The sequence below is a fragment of the Myotis brandtii genome, unplaced genomic scaffold, assembly GCF_000412655.1.
Source record: "Myotis brandtii unplaced genomic scaffold, ASM41265v1 scaffold647, whole genome shotgun sequence".
Classification (NCBI taxonomy): domain Eukaryota; kingdom Metazoa; phylum Chordata; class Mammalia; order Chiroptera; family Vespertilionidae; genus Myotis; species Myotis brandtii.
The window spans coordinates 532,166-550,019 of record NW_005370500.1 but is presented as its reverse complement, the minus strand read 5'-3'; the positions used below and the strand labels follow the sequence as shown (position 1 = coordinate 550,019).

Sequence of the window (17,854 nt, the reverse complement as noted above, 5' to 3'; positions counted from 1 at the left end):
GTGTCCTGTGGCCTCCATGGGACTGTCACGCTCACCTGTGAGCTTACAGACAGGAGTAGAGGGGGAGGAGGCTGTTATCTCTGGAATAACCAAAATTGTGGAGTTTATGTCTCAGCTGACAGAGAGAGCTTGGCACACACGAGGCCCTCCAAAGAGGGCGGCGATTTGCCTGTGGTCTGGTGTAGTAGTTGCAAGTCTTTCCGGTAATAATAGAAGCACAACTCATACTAGCTTAAGCAGAAGTCAGATCCGTGGGCTCACCTGGTTGGAAGTCCAGGAGTGGACTTCAGGCACGGCTGAATCCAGGTGTTTGAACAATGCTGTCAGAAATCCGTCTCACTTCATCTCTGCCTCTCTTTCGTCAGCTAAGTTCATCCCCCAGGCCACTTCCCACTGTGCCAGGCTTCCCTCCCTGGCAACCTGGGGGGAGGGGCAGAGGGTAGAATCTGTAGCAAGAAGAAGGGGCGAGGAAGCCGGGCAGACACCCACCATGCTCACCACGTCTGCTGAGTGAGAAGAAACCTCAAGGGCTTGCACAGCTGAGGTCGGTGGGTGGGTGTAGCTATGGCAACCGTGCCAGGGTGTCACCTCTGATCAGCTTTGCAGGGTTGGTAAGCATTTCTTCAGTGCTTGCATGGCCTGGGGCCCCAGACCTGGGACATGGAGGTGCCAGTGGGTGGGAGACACAGTGCGGATGCCCCGTGAATTTCCACCTGGACTGGGGGAGGGGTGGCAGGGTGGCCAAAGAGAATTCTGAAAATGATTTTTTTTCACCTGAGCCAACCAACCTTCATTCCAGCTCTTTTTTCCAGCCCACAGACGGAGGCCCTGGTTGCCCTCTGAAAGTCGCCGGTGGGGCCTCGCCTCTCTCCCTGGCTGTGGAATTACAGCGTCCAGCAAGGCCAGCCCTTAGACGGGGGCCATGGTCCTACACTACCCCCGTCCCCGCGCCCACCTGGTGCCGCTGGGTCCCCTCAGCCCTCCTCCCACAGACCCCTGGGCCCTTTCTCCTGGTCCAAGTTCTGTCTGCACCACACGGGAGGCCAGTAAAGAAACGCCCTCTGCTTGTGCTGCCCGGGAGAAGGGGGGCACACGCCACCCCGACATTGGGGGAGGTGCCTCCTTCTCTGGGTGAGGAGGCTCCAGGTCAGGTTGCTCACGGCAAGTGCACTGCCTGACAGCCGCCCAGGCTACAGGCTGCGGCTTCCCCTCTGGAGCAACATCACCGCTGCCATCCCCACCCCTCCCCCATCTGGCCCAGGAGGCAGGGGTGTCTGTCGGTCAGTCAGGCCTCTCTGTGCCCCGCCCGCTGGGGACGCTTGGCCTCCGTCCACCCGGGGGTTCTGGGGCCTCTCAGTCATTGCAGTGGGTGCGGAACCAGGGAGGGGTGAGGCCCTAGGTCTCAGCCTTGGGCCAGACTGAGCCCCCAGGTCTTCATCTCTGTCCTGCAGGTGGGCGCTGGGCCTGGGGACACCTCTGCCTGTAGTGACCGGAGGTGTTTGGGGACTTTTTCTCTGAATTACTGGCCAGGCCTTGGCCCACGCGGGGCCAGGGTTTGTTCCCCATTCAGTGTTCTATTTGGAAACACTTATATGAAATCTCCACTCGCTTCTCTGACTGTAAAGGTTTCCTTTAAAGACAGCCTGGATGCTGAATTTGTGGAATTCCTTTCGACGTCTGTCAAGGTGATCACCTGGTTTTCCTCCTTCGCTGCCTCGTAGGAATCGCACCACAGGTTTCTTCCTGCAAAGTAACCACCACGTCTGGGCATGGCGCTCTGCGCGCTGGAATCCCAAAGCCCTTTCTCATTCTCCTCTAACTCATTAATGTTTTCCTGGGTTGTGTTGACAGTGAAAAAATTAATGTGAAAAATCTATCATTGTTCTTTATCTTCTGTTAAATACTTTAAAAATAGTTTTACACAAAAAAATAGGACTGCGCCATAACGTCTGTATCATAATTGTTTTTTCTGATTCAAACGCTACACATTCCGGGCAGAACGCAGCGCTCGGCCACCCTTTCTCCTGCGGCTCTCAAGGCAGATGTCCCGGGGTTTTGTCCTGAGACGCCTCTCACTGCCCAGCCCCCCATCAGCCTCACCTCCTCTCTGCGCGGTGGACGGTGGACCCAGCATCCACCCTGTCCTTCCCAGTGACCCCAGACCAGGGTCAAGGGACAGACCCTCTGGGCCAGGCCAGGGGCCCACGGGCGGGCCCTGGGGAAGTGCACCTGAAGGAGAGTCTCTTGGGGAACAGAGGCAGTCGGCTCACAGAGGAAAACCAGATTTTGTTTAGTCTCTTCCTGGCCCAGAACGCCCGGTACTTAATACATTAATCAACGCTGGAGCCAGCCCCCGCCACTGTTTTCATGGGCTCCCGGCACCCCGCCCGCTCCCTCCCCAGGCGGGGACCTGACCTTTCAGCTGCCCCGCAGAAGATCCTCGCTTTCTTCCAGCCCCACCCCCATGTCACCGCCTTTTCCCTCAGATGAAGAGAAACTTCTCAACCTGCCTCTGTGGGGTGGCTTCACAGTTTACAGGACTGAACCTGTTCCAGGGCTCCCCACAAAGGAATTTGGGGTGACCTTTGACCTCTGGTTAGTGCATGTCAGCCAAGTCACCCTCCGGGTCTTGTTGCCCCAGGGAGGGAGTTACTGCCCGAGAAGCAGCAGGGGAGACAGCAGCATGAGAAGCAGCAGATGAGACAGCAGCATGAAGGGACCGTCCCTAGCGCTTGAGTCACAGCAGTGCCGCCAAGACCTTGGCTCATCCATAGCCAGGACCTCGAGGCCCTGGGGTGCAGAGATGGACCAGACATGAGGCCTGGGGTGCAGAGATGGACCAGACATGAGGCCTGGGGTGCAGAGATGGACCAGACATGAGGCCTGGGGTGCGGAGATGGACCAGACATGAGGCCTGGGGTGCGGAGATGGACCAGAAGCCCTGGGCATCCCCATTGGCTACTGAGCGTCCTGGCAGGCACTGGCTTATCCCCCTCCCCACCCCCCAGGGCCCAGTGTTGGAGTCGGGTGGGGTGGGGTGGCCTGGGATGGACGTTGGAAGCACCGGCGGAGGGAGGCCGGTGGTGGAGAGGATGCTTGCTGGGAGCATGTTCCGGGGATGACAGGACAAGGAGATTAAGGGGCCACTGGCGAATCCTTCCCTCTGACACTATTTCTAAATGCACATGGTTTAACAAAAAGCAGGTTTTAAATAAAACATTACACACTTAGAGAATGCTCCCCAAAAACACAAAGAAGAAAATGAAAATTATCCAAAGTCCTGTAACGGAGACAGCACTGTTCTGCATGGGGACGGCGGCAGATGCTGACCCGGACCCGCCCTGTCCGACCCTATGTGACCTCGCCTGACCTGGCTCATCCCCTGAGGGCTGCACACGGAGTTCTCCGTATGGTATTGATTTTTTTTAGAGAGAGAAACATTGATTTGTTGTTCCACTTATATATGCATTCATTGGTTGATCTTGTATGTGCCCTGACCGGGGATCAAACCCACAACCTTGGTGTATGAGGATGACGCGCTAACCAACTGAGCCATCCAGCCAGGGCCTCTCCCTCAGCATTTTAAACACCTGAACAGTCCATTGTATGGCCCCTGACACCATCCCACATGATGACTATTGATGTTAACAATGAATGAATGAATGAATGAATGAATAAGTGAGAAAGCAAATGGGTGAATACATGAAGGGAGGGAGGGAGAGAGGGAGGGAGGGAGGCAGGAAAGAGGCCCAGTTAGGACATCTAGTGATTTTTTAAAAAGAAATAAAAAATATACCAGTAAGACAACGTTTCCCCGCACTCTACCCGCCCCCGGCCCCCTAGCCCTGACCCCGTGGAATGAACTGGGGATGCCCATTCTGTGCTTCGGGTCACACGCTAAAAACTAGCCGGGTGGTTCTGTGGTTCTAGTATCCAACCCGTTGGCTTCTCTTAAGTACACAAGATGGTGGACCTCCTTGGCCCATGAAAGCAATGGTGCCCGGGGGCTGGCTTCAGGGAGGTGGTCTGCCCTGTGAGATCTCCGAGGTCAGCTAAGCATCATGTCCATCTGTGCTCACGGCCCTGCCCCAGGGTGTCACTATCACACTGCTCCCATGGAGCCTGCGGGAGCTGGGGGAGACGGGACACAAACACACAGGGCAGGTGTACGTTTCACTACGGGCGTGGAAGCCAGCAGGACAAAGGCATGTGGGGAAGAGTGGCTGTGAGGGGGACGGCATGGACCAGGTAGTCAGGGAAGGCTTCCTGGAGGCAATCATTTAGACTGTGAGACTTAAACAGCAAGGAGATGGCATGTGGGCATCTGGAAGAAAAGCACTCTAGGCAGAGGGGGGGGCACGTGCAAAGGCCCTGTGACGGGAAGGAGCCGGGGAGCTGAGGCCTGGGCACGTCTGTGTAGCTGGGATGAGGGTCCCCGGGACCAGGAAGGAAGATGCTGGGCAGAGAAACAATGGCGCAGGGCTTGGAGGCTGGGGAAGGGGTTGCGATTTTGTCCTAGACAATGAGAAGCTACTGGAGGACTTCAAGCAGGAGTGACAGTGGCCACTCTGACCCCCACGTGAAGATGAGAATGGAGAGTCCAGGGAGGCGCCAGCGAGGCAGCCGATGCAGCCGTCGAGGGAGAGATGCTGCTTTGACAGCAACTCTCTCCCATCCAGGAGCTGGTCCAGGCCCAGGCGATGCCTTTTGTGCCCGTGTCTCTGGGGCCTCCTTGACACTGATCTTCATCTTCGGTGGCGTGAACTCCTCTGAAGAGGACAGGCAGGGGGTCCGATGGCTGCGTGGCATCTGGGTCACATGTGTCTCACTCACAACTGTCTGACCGTGCATCCACTCTGTCCAGGTCGTTCTGCTCTCATCTGTTTGCAGTAAAGATAATTACAGCTCTTAGGGGGGTGAATGATCGGTATCTGTGTCTGGCACGTTGATCTGTGAGAAATTCCAGGGGGAGTCCATTGTCTCATCACATGTCTGCATGTATCCGATCCGATCCTGGGCTCTCTCCGACCTAACAGTTCTGTTCTCATCTGTTTGCAGTAAAGATAATTACAGCACTTAGGGGGTCGAATGGGGGCCCCCAAAAGGTATGTCCATGCCCTAATCTCTGGAGCCCGCGAATGGGACCTTATTTGGAAAAAGGTCTTTGCAGATGTGATTAAGTTAAGGCTACCGAGATGAGATCGTCCTGGATTATCCAGGTGGGCCCTAAACCCAGGGACAAGTGTCCTTATGAGACTCACAAGGGGAGAGGGAAACAGGAGGAGGAGGAGGCCGTGTGACGATGGAGGCCGAGATGGGAGTGATGTGGCCACAAGCCAAGGAAAGCCAGGAGCCCCCAGCAGATGGAAAAGACTCAGAAAGACCCTCCCCTGGAGCCTATGGAGGGAGCATGGCCCTGCTGACCCCTTGGTTTTGGACTTGGCCTTGGGGACATGAGAGAACCCGCTGTTGCTTTAAGCCACTCAGTTTGTGAGAGTTGGTTACGGAGGCCCCAGGAAATGAACACAATCCCCTGTTTTCTGTCACTCAGTCACGCTCCCCACAATGCCTTTCACAGAGTCAATTAAATGCTTGTTGATTGACAGACAACTCCCACAGCCTGAGAACCATCAGATAGGGCCCTTTAAAGGGGGGTGCCTCCTCGGTCCAAGGAGTGATGGAGAGGGGAAGCCTGAGGAGCAGAGCTGGGCTGTGGGTGGGAACCAGCCTGGAGAAACGCAGGACACCAAGCGTTTCTGGAGTCAGACACGGGGGACAAGCGAAGCCACTGGCATCTGGGTGGCCTTGGGGGTGGGGGGCAGCTTCCCAACCGCTGGGAACATGTGCTGGGTGTGAGCTGGACTCCACAGGCCTCAGCATGGGGAGGGCAAAGCCACCCCAAGCAGGCACATCCACCCGCCTGGGAGGCCAAGAGGGGCATGCGGGGCCCCACCACAGGCTGCTCCACTGCGTGCAGGGAAGCAGGTTGGTGGGGGGTGGAGCCTGCAGGCCCTGGGCGGCTGGTGAGGCCTGCAGCGCCATTTCCCAGGGCTCGGAGCCCAGATGGGGGCACTCGGGGACGCAGCCTTCAGCGTGCAAAGCCTGGATTCAGTTTGCACCCGCCCTCCCTCCGATCTGGGTGCAGTCCCTGCCTGGGGGCCTCAGCTAGTCAGGCAGTCAGGCCATCCCGCGGCTTCGGGGAGGGGCTCTTTCTTGTTTTCAGCCTTTCTTTGACGCATTTTGTTTTCAATTTTAATAAAAAGGGGACATAAAACCCTTAATGAACCGTGGGAAGTGGTTCTTTTGTACAAGGAAGGGCTGGCATGTCCCCGGGGCAGCCGGTGGGTCTGCCTCCGCTTCAGAAGAGTCCTGGGCTTATTGTCGCATCCATCCCTCAGTGTGCATCCGCCAGGGGGTCGCCTGCAGGGGTCCTGCCAGCCCCACCTCACCTCCCGCCAGCCAGCAGAGGCCCACAGGGCCCAGGTTGGGCAATGTGGGTCTGGCTCCGGTGTGAACACAACTCTGGCTGTTTTTACTTGTGGGCACTTACAGAGGTTTTCAGCAACTGTGCTAACAGAATGCACATCTTGGCGTCAGAACATAACTTCCAGGAGAAATCTCGGCTGTCTCATCAGCATACATGGCCTTTGCACTAGCCACAAAGCACCCCCCTCACTATTGCCTCCTAGCAACACCCCCCCCCCCAGGGGCTTGGGGGCTGCCTCCTCCTCCAGGCAGGCATCCCTGACCTCCGAGGGCTGCCTGTCCTTACCGCCTGGTCCGAGTCTGTGGTGGAAGCACCCAGCAGGCGATACCGCGCTCCAGCCTCGCTGCCGGCTTCTTCCACAGACACCGTGTGCACCCTGGTTCCCAGTGACCTCCCGGCCACCTGCCTGCGCCCAGGGTTTGGGAGGCAGCTGGCCGGGCCTCAGTGATCAGGAACACACCTGCTCTGGGGTTGAGACTTAAATGCCTCAGAGCTGGCTTTGTGAGGCAAACGTTGCCTCAATGAAAATCCCACTGGGAAGCCGTCCGTGGCCGCACACGTCAGCACCTGCGGTTTGTGCGTGCGGGGCCAGCTCGCAGCCTGCGGCTCATTTTCCTCGGGCACGAAGCAGATTGGTGTATTTTCTACTCGACACCGTATAAAAGAAACCCAGTCAGGCCAGGAAAGCCATGTTGGAAAGTAGGAAAAGAATGAACTTTGGACAGCGTATCAGTTAGGAGAGACTTCTAGCTATAAAGAAACAAAAATGTCTACCGGAGGTGCTTTGAAACAAATCTTCATAATTTCACATCCCGAGTCCAGAGGGGTGGGCAATGCCAGATTGCTCCCTCAGGGACTTTCAGCATCATTGGAGACCCGGGATTCTTCCACCTCCATAGGTCAGCTCCGGTCTTCAGGCTGATCTCAAGGCACAAGCGGGCTGCACGGGCTCCGCCATCACCGCCTCACAAGCTGCTTCCGAATACGGAGAAGAACGGTTTCCATCTAGTGTCTTTTTTATTTTATTTTTAAGACTAAAGAAACCCATTCCCAGAATCCCTTCAGCAACATCCCGTGAGGCTTATGGGCCACAACCATAGCCCAAACCCCTTCCTACCAACACTTGGCCCGGAGAACCAAGTGCCCTGATTGGCTGAAACAAGGGATGGGCAAACGAGAGCCTGGAGGCCAAATCCATTCACGTTTGTCAATAGCCGCCCCTGTGCACCTCAGTCTTGTGGATGGCCACTTTCATGCTACTGTGCGAAAGATGGTTTGCCTACAGGGTTCACTAGATGGTCCTCACAGAGGTCTTCGCATCCTCTGGTTTAAATGGATGGAGATTGATACCGGACAGTGGGGGAGGGGTGGGAGGAGGGAGGGGGGGAGGAGGAGGGGACGGTTTGGGCAGGACCCCAGTGGTGCCCGGTGCAAACCCAGCTTTGCCTCAGACGAGCTGCAAGCTGCGTGTCTTTGGGGAGCCCTCATTCTGAGGCTCAGCTCCCTGCCTGTAACGGGGTGAACCCTTTTTCTGCTGTTGCAAGGACTAAACGAGGTGATAGACCAAAAGCACCTGGTACAAAATAGGCGCTAGAGCAGCAGTTCTCAACCTTCCTAATGCCACCACCCTTTAATACAATTCCTCATGTTGTGGTGACCCCCAATTTCATTGTTACAAATTGAACGTAATTAAAACATAGTGATTAATCACAAAAACAATATGTAATTATATATGTGTTTTCCGATGGTCTTAGGCGACCCCTGTGAAAGGGTCGTTCAACCCCCAAAGGGGTCTCGACCCACAGGTTGAGAACCGCTGCCCTAGAGTGTTCTGTTCCCTTCCAGAATTTCCTAGTGAATTTTATGCCATTGGACCCCCCAGAAGAGAGGCTGCAACGGGGTTTGTGGTTTACTAATTAGAATCAAAACACTGCTCCTGTTCACAAAAGGCAAATGACCCAAAGTCCATTGGTTTTAGGAGCTTTCCGAAACACGGAAAGAGCTGCCAGTAAACTCCCAAGGAGAGTTGTGCAACATGTGGTATGGGGGGGCGGGGGAGGGAGTCCATGGGCGCATTTTCTTGGGGCTTCAGAACCCAGGGGTGTCTCTTCGCTGAGGGTTGCAAGTTGAGGCGTGGGGCTGGACAAGATGCACAAACACCAAAGGCTGGGCCCCCAACTCTGCGCCCTCCAGAACCTTTTTAACTATCACAGCCACGCCCTGTTCGGAGAGACAACGACTGCCAACACAAAACGCTTTCATTAACTCATGTATTTTCCTTTGTTTTGTTGAAAAACAATCAAGAACATGTGCATTGGCCACTGTGGACTTCTGCTGGGACCAGAGGCCAAGGGACATGGAGCAAAAGAAACGCGGTGGGTTTAGACAGACCCAGATTTCTGTCCTGCTTCTCCGGTGGGGCCGCACCCGCCTGGGCAGGTGCCCTGGCCTCTCGGAGACTCGGTTTCCTCCTCTGTAAATGGAGGTCACAATAGTGCTTCCTTCCGGAGGTTCTGGAGGAGATTTGGGAAGATCAGTTAAGATTTAATACAGTGATAACGTGTCCAGTCTAGGCACTTGTACACTGTAGTATATGCTCAAAAATGTTCAGTGTCATAGTAGCTCCAACACGGCAAGGTAGATTGTAGTCCCATTTCTCAGAAGAAAAGATGGAGACTCAGAGAGGTTAAGTAATTTGTCCAAGGGCACACAGTTAGGAAGGGGCAGGGCCAGGGCTGGTGCATGAGTCTGCGCGGCCCTAGAATGACAGTGAGTGACAGCCGGCTATGGGACCCCTGGGACAGTGAGACCAGGAGAACCCCTGAGTCGTGATCATTACGCCTCAACCTAGAAAACGGCCTCCCCTCTTTACAGCGCTGACAGTAGCTCGTAGGGGCACATGCCTGAGCCCACTCCAAGGTGGGGGGGCCTAGAGGAATCCCCCCAACCAACCAGGAGGACCAGGGAGAGGCAGCCTCCAGGGAGCCCAGCAGACCTCCATGTGGCCGCCAGAGGGCAGCAAATGCACCTGTAAGGGAGGGCACCCCAGGTTGAGGAGCCACAGGGAACTGACACCCCAGGTGCCTCCTCCTCCAGGCGCACACTGGTGAGTGGTGAAGCGGGGGCTTGAACCTGGGCCTCTGGCTCTGAGTGTGGAAGCCTCTGCCCGGCTTGATCTAAGGCTGGGCCCAGGTCAGCTGCTCCTGGACCTCAGCAGGGCAGGGCAAGGGAGGTCACCAGGGCTGTCCTTATTGTCCCTTCCCTGTCAGTCAAAGCTCTTAGCTCCTCCCTCAGCACTCACCTCCACGCCTCATAGGAAGCCTCTACTCATTCATTCATTCATTCATTCATGTGTCCATTCTCTCAATTTAATATCAAATATATATTTACTAATCACCTCTATGTGCTAGGCAAACAGTAGTGAACTAGACAGTCTGGTGCGGGAGGCAGGCATGTGCAGTGTGATGGGCTGGGCACAGGAGCCAGGGGGCTCCTAGAGCTGGGGGCAGGCGGGCATCAAGGAGAGCTTTCTGGAGGAGGAGGTTTACGCACCAGGAGCTGGGGAGCCAGTCACAGGGAGCGGGGAGAGCTTTTCCTCATCCAGCCATTTAAGAGCCACATACAAAGCAGTGGGATGGGAGCTGGAGATAGAGAAGCCCCCAGATTCAGGGCCCAGCAGGGGCGGCAGGCAGGGCGTGAGCATCTGCAGTGCTGTGCTCAGGGCCCTGATGGTGGGTCCCCAGGGGAGCACAGCAGGGGCAGGGCCAGGAGGCTTGTGGGGGCACCCACAGGAGCAGCATGGCGAGAGCATAAGCTAAGGGGTGACAACCTGGACCCGCGGGTATAGCCGTGCAAAGACAGTAACTTCCCTGAGAATCAGTTTTCTCATCTGTAAAATGAGAATGAGTCTCATTGTCTTGTAGGTGTTGTGCCACCTGACACATAGTAGGCACTCAATGAATAATGCTGGCTGAATGAGTGAGTAGCCTGTGGGCTTGTTCTGTGAATGGTTGCTGTGTTGTTGTTGTTGTTGTTTTATTACTATTACTATCTGTGTGCTGTAAATCCTGGAGCAAGTGTAAAGTTAACAACAGCCTGCAAAGACTGAGTAGGGATTTTCCAGTAGGTTTCCTGTTACTGATAGAGACGACTCTCCACACCCACCAGGGGGCGACTGCGCTTGCTGGGCCCCGTCCTGGACTCTCACAGGCAGTCACATACACACAGGCGTGCTCACGCTCACACACATTCATACCCACACTCACACTTGCCCTCAGCTTACGCACGTATTCCCACACATTGGCTCACACACTCATCCTCACACACGCTCCTTCCAGAACCAGCACCTCACTCAGGCCGACCCCACCAAGGCGGGAAGGTGTCTGCTCCCCTCCAGCCTGGCCTGGGCCCTGCCACGGCGTCTGGCCTGGCTTGACTGGTGACCACAGATGCTCAGACCTGCCACGAGGGCCAGGAGGGTGGACGAGGGCCAGGGACTGGCCAGTGTCTGTCACTCATTTAATCCTCACAGCACCCCTAGGAGAGAGGGAGGGACTGTTACAGTCCTCCTTTTAGGGAAGGAAACCGAGGCACAGAGAAGTTACAGGACTTGCTCACTGATAAGAATCAGTGTCTCTGAGTCACAGCGACACTTGCTCACTGATAAGAATCAGTGTCTCTGAGTCACAGTGACAACACAGCACAGCATAGCAGCAGCCACACAGCACGGAACAACACCACACAGCACAGCACACAGCACAGCACAGCACACAGCACAGAACACAGCACAGAACACCACACAGCACAGCACACCACACAGCACAGAACAACACCACACAGCACACCACACAGCACAGCATAGCAGCAGCCACACAGGGGAGCTGTCCTAGCACCCAGAGTCCCAGCACTGAGCATGTGGCCGTATCATCTCCCTCAGTCGCTGTGGAGTCGCTCTGGCTGCTGTCATGAATTCCCGGGAACTGGTGCCTTCAGCTCATGGACTGATTGTCCCAGTCGGTTCTGGAGGTGAGAATGGACTGGTAACCTGGGTGGGGTCTGGAGGTGAGAATGGACTGGTGTCCCGGGTGGGTTCTGGAGGTGAGAATAGACTAGTGTCCCGGGTGGGTTCTGGAGGTGAGAATGGACTGGTGTCCTGGGTGGGTTCTGGAAGTGAGAATGGACTGGTGTCCTGGGGGTTCTGGAGGTAGGAATGGATTTGTGCCCTGTGGGGTCTGGAAGTGAGAACGGCCTGGTGTCCTGGGGATCTGAAGGTGAGACGGTGCTGAGCTCTCTGCCCCCGTGCCCCTTGCTCCCAGCCTCACTCTCCACTGTCTTCATCACCTTCCTCTCTCTGTCTCTCTGTTACCTCTGTGCCCCATCCCTGCTGTGGCATCTCTTCGTGTCTCTGTCCACTGTGCTGTCTGTCGTGAGCACTTCTCTGTCCCTTCGTCCCTCTCTATTCCTCCATGCATGTTGCTGTGTGTCTCAGTCGCCACCTCTCAGCATCTCTCTGTCCCCGTGTCTGTCTGTCCCTGTGCCGTCTCCCCCTTGGTCCCACCTTGCGCATCTCCACACGTGTTTCCGTGTCCCTGCAGCCAGGCTGCCGGCGCCAGCCAGAGAGCAGGCAGCGCCCGGGGATCTGAAGTCCCTCGTGCCGTGGCCTCTCCGGTTTCCCTTCGATGTGGACCGCATCCAGGGTCTCGGTGGAGGACGGAGGGCCCATGGTGGTCCGAGGACACTGGCTGGAGTCACCTGACAGGACTCTCCATGGAAGGGCTCAGGCCTGACCCCCGAGGCAGCCCCACCCCGCCTCCCTGCCTCCGCCTGCTCCTCACCGGCCACCCCTGTGGCCCCGTGACCCCACCTTCTGTGGAAGTTCCCGCCCGCCCTTCCCTTCTGCTGATTTGGGGTAGGGGCACGGCGGCCTGGAATCAGGGACTGTAAAATCATGCCTTGGAATTTGTTGGAAACAGAAAAGCCCCCCATAAAGTCTCCCAGCCCCTCATATTCGATTTCACAAGCCAGTCATCTGCTAACTGCGGGGAGCAGCCCCCGCGCCCCCAGCCCCATGCTGCCGGGTGGTCGGAGGGGACACCAGGGCAGGAGGGCGCGTTTCCTCTGCTTGAGGACACCAGGCGCTAAGTGACAACGCGCCACCCTGATGACTATCTGCGGGAGGGTGGCTCTCCCCGCTGGGGCCCCGAGAGTGATCAGGGAGACAGGAGGCCAGAGACGCCGGGTCTCTGTTGACTGTGAGCCTCCACCACAGACTCCATCAGCCCTCATAGAGCTCCATCCGCACCCTGGTCTGGGCTGCAGCCCTCATTTTCCTCCACAAAACTTCCTCCTGCTCCAGGTTCCCTCACCAGAATAAAAGTCCCCATTGCTCAGATCAAGTGGCAAATCCTGGTGGTGAGGGCAGGACCTCTGGGGGGTGAGCAGGTGCTGGAATTGAGCAAAACAAATTCATTCTTCAAAGTAGTGTTTCTGAAGTGTTGTCTGGAGGCAAGGTGTAAGCCTGGGCCCAGCTCTCCTCACTGGTAAGGTGGAGACGCTACCTATCTCCTGGGCTGCAGGTAGGATGAACTAATTATTCATGATCAAAATCAGCTGCCGGTCAGGCCTCGGTTCAGCCTCAGCTCCACCCCTTGCTGGATCGGGGTCTGATGGTCAATTTATGTGTCAACTCAGTGAAGGCCCCACCGCCAGTATCCAATCAACCCCGCTTCTCGGTTCTATGAGTGAGGGGGTGTTTTACAGAAGAGATTCAAGTCCCAAATCAGCAAAGGAGGGTCCAGAGGATCTGGTGGGCCTGGTCCCATCAGTTGAAAGGCCCGAAGAGCAGGGCTTTCCTGAAGAAATCCCACCTGTGGACAGGAGCTTCGGCCGCTGCCTGAGTTCCAGCCCCTCCTGCCCGCCTGCCCCATGAATTCCGGGCTGCCCAACCCGCCCCACGGCCGCCTAAACCAAGTCCTTGCAATAAACCCTTATTATGTGTCTCCTCCTGGTTCTGCTGCTCTGATTGGACCCTGACTGATACGGGAGTTCTGGGCAAGTGTTTCAAGCTGCAAAATGGGAGTAAGAACCTCTTATAAAATGATAAAGTTGAGAGCCATGGAGAGGGACAGGCTAGAGACTGGAGGTGAGAATGGACTGGTGTCCCGGGTGGGAGAGGCAGGCATGGAAACGGCCTTCCCCTCTTTACAGCACCCCCCCCCACCCCCGGCCTGCAGCACCTGCCTTTAAACCTCGACATTTCTCCAAAGAAGACCTACGAGTGCCCAACATGCACATGAAAAGGTGCTCCACATCATTAGGGAAATGCAAATCGAAGCCACAAAATCCCACCCAGTAGGATGGCTCTCGTCTTTGAAAACTAGAAAATGACAAAGGTTGGCAAGGATGTGGAGAGCTGGGAACCCTTGTGCATTGCTGGTGGGGATGTAAACTGGTGCAGCTGAAAACCAGTCTGGTGGGTCTCAAAAAGTTAAACAGAGAACTGCCCATGACCTAGCCATTCCACTTCGGGGCACACCCGGAAAGCATTGAAAACAGGTACGCAAGCAAATACTTGCACAGAGCAGCGCTGTTCACAGCAGCCAGCAGGTGGAGGAAGCAGCCAAATGTCCAAGAACCGATGAGCGGATACACACTGGTGGTAAACGCCGCGGAGAATTACTCAGCCGTGAACAGGAAGGAGCTCTGCGACCTGCTGCCACATGGTCCAGCCTCCAAAGCACGCTGCTCAGTGGAAGGGACCAGGTGCACAATGTCCAGCAAAGGTGAGTCCATGGAGACTGGAGGCAGATTGGTGGCTGCCAGGGCCTGGGAGGAGGGGGGATGGGCAGTTACTGCTTCCCGGGCACAGAGTGTCCTTTTGGGGAGGTGACATGTTTTGGAACGAGACAGAGGGGGTGGTTGCACAACGTCGTGAATATACTAAATGTCACTGACGTGTCTGCTGTGAAATGTTTAATGTGATTTGATGTGAATTTCACCTCAATACAAAAGTATTGTATCTTGTGACCTTCAGGAAAAGGCCAAGGGCATCACAGAGGCACCGGCATTGCCATCATTTGGCCGGCAACACCTTGAAGTCAGCCTTGAGCAGAGAACGGGGCCCACTCCGCCTGCACGTCTGTCCTGCACAGGAGGCGCGAACAAACAGGCGTTGTTTGTGGCGATCTGTTACGCAGCGTTGCAAACAAATAAAAAAGGGGATCCTTTCACGTAGCCATGGAGCTGGGAGGGAGCTCACAGAAGACCCAGCACCCCCACTTTCCCCAGAAATCTCCCCTCTCCCCACCCCTCACCTCCGCCCCTCCCTGTATATCCAGAAACCTCTCCCCGCTGCCCTGCCCTACCTCAACTCCCGGCCGCTGCTCTAATTCCCCTCCTTCCCCTACGATACCTGCTCAGCAAATATGCCATGTGACCGGGAGCTCTCCCGGCAAGAGGTAGAAAACAAGGCCAACCGAAGCTCTCAAGTGAAGGCCCGGTCAGAGCTGGAAATACCAGGCGGAGCTGGCACGGGGAACGGCAGCCCCTTGCCAACGCCGTTGAATGAGGTTCTTTAGCCTGGAACAAAGCCCTCCCTTTGAGGACTGACTGCCAACAGGGAGCGCTTTGTTGGGAGCGGAATTTGAGATGCCCGCTGGGATGGGCAGGGGAGAAAGGTGACACCTGCAGGAGCGCCCTGTGTAAATCCTGGATCACAAGAACCAGCATTTCCCCCCTTGTTGGCAAATACGGACGCGTATCGCGCTGACACGCCGCAGCCTCCATCTGATGCGCGGCCCGGGCCCTGGTCTCGAGTTTCCGGCAGGTGATCCCTGCACAGATACGCTCAGACATCCGTGGGTCCTGCCAGGGGAACGGCCCCTTCTCACTCGTCAGCCCTTTATGTTGTTAGAAGAAGGAAAAGCAAATCCCAGTGTTGTTTCCTGAGGCGGAAAACTCAGAGGCGGGAAGGAAGCGTGGGTGACTCCAACTCGGGTGAGAGCTTGTTTATAACACGCCCTGTGCCTCTCACTCCCTCTTTAGGGCCCGGGTCCCATCTTACTCTGAATAAACTCCAACGTCCTACTCTTGGGCCCTCGTTGTCATGTTCCAACTTCCGGCTGCGTCTCTGACCCACCTCCTGCCCTCTGGGCCCAGCCAGGCGGAGCCTGGAACACAGCAGGCACGTTCCCGCCCCAGGGCCTTTGCACAACTGTTCTCTCCACCAGTGGTTTGTTTCTCCAAATATCCGCCTGACCGAGCCTGTTCTTCTAGCTCGTGCTCAAGAATGTCATCTCCTCAGAGGGGCCTCCCTGGCACGTCTCGCTTCTCTATGTCACAGGTTGGATGCTTAATCCTCTCCCAGCCTTGGGAGTCCAAGCCCACACTTTGATTCCCATCACCCCTGGCCTCGCCGGAGGATCAGGCCAGCAGAGGGACAATTACAGAACAGGGTGGACCCAGCCACGGCCCCTGCCCTCCCAGGGCTCCGCTGGGCCTGTCCCGGACCCCGGCCTTCGAGGCAGGGTGTGAGGGTCAGCAGGCGAGGATGGGGAGCTGGCTGTTCCCGCGTCTCCAGCCTGCGCTTGCCAAGAGGTCCAGGTGGTGTCGGGCGCTGGCAGGCGCCCCGTGGCTGACCTCCCTCGCTATGATTTTAGGGCCGCTCCGTTCGTCAGCTCGGCGGCGGCATTTCAAAGCTCCCAGGCGTGGGCTCTGAGCTGTGGTCCCTCCTCGGTGATCTCAGCCCAGGGAAGGGAGTCATGACACAGCTAATCCAAAACAGCTGGGACCCGAGGAGCCGCTGACAGCAACGGCCAGTGCGGGCAACTGTACTCGGTCCTGCGACTGTACTGGGTTCTCTTGACTGTACTGGGTCCCCTCGGTTGTACTGGGTCCCCATGACTGTACTGGGTCCCCACGACTGTACTCGGTCCTGCGACTGTACTGGGTTCTCTTGACTGTACTGGGTCCCCGCGACTGTACTGGGTCCCCTCAGCTGTACTAGGTCCCCGCGGCTATACTGGGTCCCCTCAGTTGTCCTGGGTCCCCTCGGTTGTACTGGGTCCCCTCAGCTGTACTGGGTCCCCGCGACTGTATCGGTCTCTCAGCTGTACTGGGTCCCCTCAACTGTACTGGGTTCCCTCAGTTGTACTGGGTCCGTGCGGTTGTACTGGGTCCCCTCGGTTGTACTGGGTCCCCGCGACTGTATCGGTCTCTCAGTTGTACTGGGTCCCCTCAACTGTACTGGGTTCCCTCAGTTGTACTGGGTCCCCGTGACTGTACTGGGTCCCCTCAGTTGTACTGGGTCCCCTTCGGCTGTACTGGGTCCCCTCGGTTGTACTGGGTCCCCTCGGTTGTACTGGGTCCCCTCGGTTGTACTGGGTCCCCTCAGTTGTACTGGGTCCCCTTCGGCTGTACTGGGTCCCCTCGGTTGGACTGGGTCCCCTCGGTTGGACTGGGTCCCCGCAGCTGTACTGGGTCTTGAGTGCACAGCCAGGGGAGCACTTGACATCCGCTTTCTCCTCTTTTGTAAACTCATTTTTCATGGTAATGAGTCTACTTTGTATGTAAAGTGTTTCTCCTTGACTTGCAGAATAGGCCTACCTACCCCAGCAGGAGTGCACCTGTCGGAAACATCCCCAAGCTCCCTCTCACATCAACCCCGAGACCGCCCCCCCCCTCCAGTGGTCCCCGAGCTGTATGCGCAGGACAGGGCCCCTTCCTCTTCATGCCCTGAGCTCAAGGCCCACCTCCTGGGAATCCAGCCTGACTGCTTGGAAACCCTGACCTCTGCCTCCTAGTGCTTCTCAGGTTCGTGGGCATCCATGGAAAGTATGCTGGGGGTGGGGGACGTGAATACAAGGCCGACAGGCCCTCCTCACCTCAGGGTCGAGGATGGAGCCCTAAATTGGGACTCTACATCCCCGGTCCAGTCCTGACTTGGGCACAAAGCACTGTGTGACCACCTGCAGGTGTCATGGCCTCTCTGGGCTTTGTTGCTCCAAGTGCAAAATGGAAGAGGGCCTCACACCTAATGGAATGGAAGAGTCCTTGTAGCTCTGCATGTGGCTCTGTATCAATGAGGACTTCTTGGCTGACAGCAACAGAAAACCCTACTCACATCCATTAGAGAGGAGCAGGAAGGACTGTTGGAGGAGCTGGGAAGGATACTGATTCAGGTATGGCTTGATCCAGGGGCTCTGACAATGTCATCCTTTCTGTCTAGTGTATTTCCCTCCACCTGTCAGCTCTGCTTTCCTTTCACATTCTCATGCAGACTCTCCTCTGGAATGGCAGGGTGGCTGCCAGCACCCCAGGCTTCATGCTGTCCCCCCAAAGTCCCCAACAGGAAGAGTGATTCTCTTTACC

At 56.5% G+C, this 17,854-nt stretch overlaps 1 long non-coding RNA gene across 1 annotated transcript; it reads left to right on the top strand.

The window, feature by feature from the left end:
* The first annotated feature begins 14,123 nt into the window (after window positions 1-14,123).
* Window positions 14,124-15,573, top strand: LOC106723798. The gene is made up of 2 exons (XR_001359518.1): window positions 14,124-14,268; window positions 14,520-15,573. It is a non-coding gene; the product is annotated as an uncharacterized LOC106723798 (long non-coding RNA).
* Window positions 15,574-17,854: the final 2,281 nt, after the last annotated feature.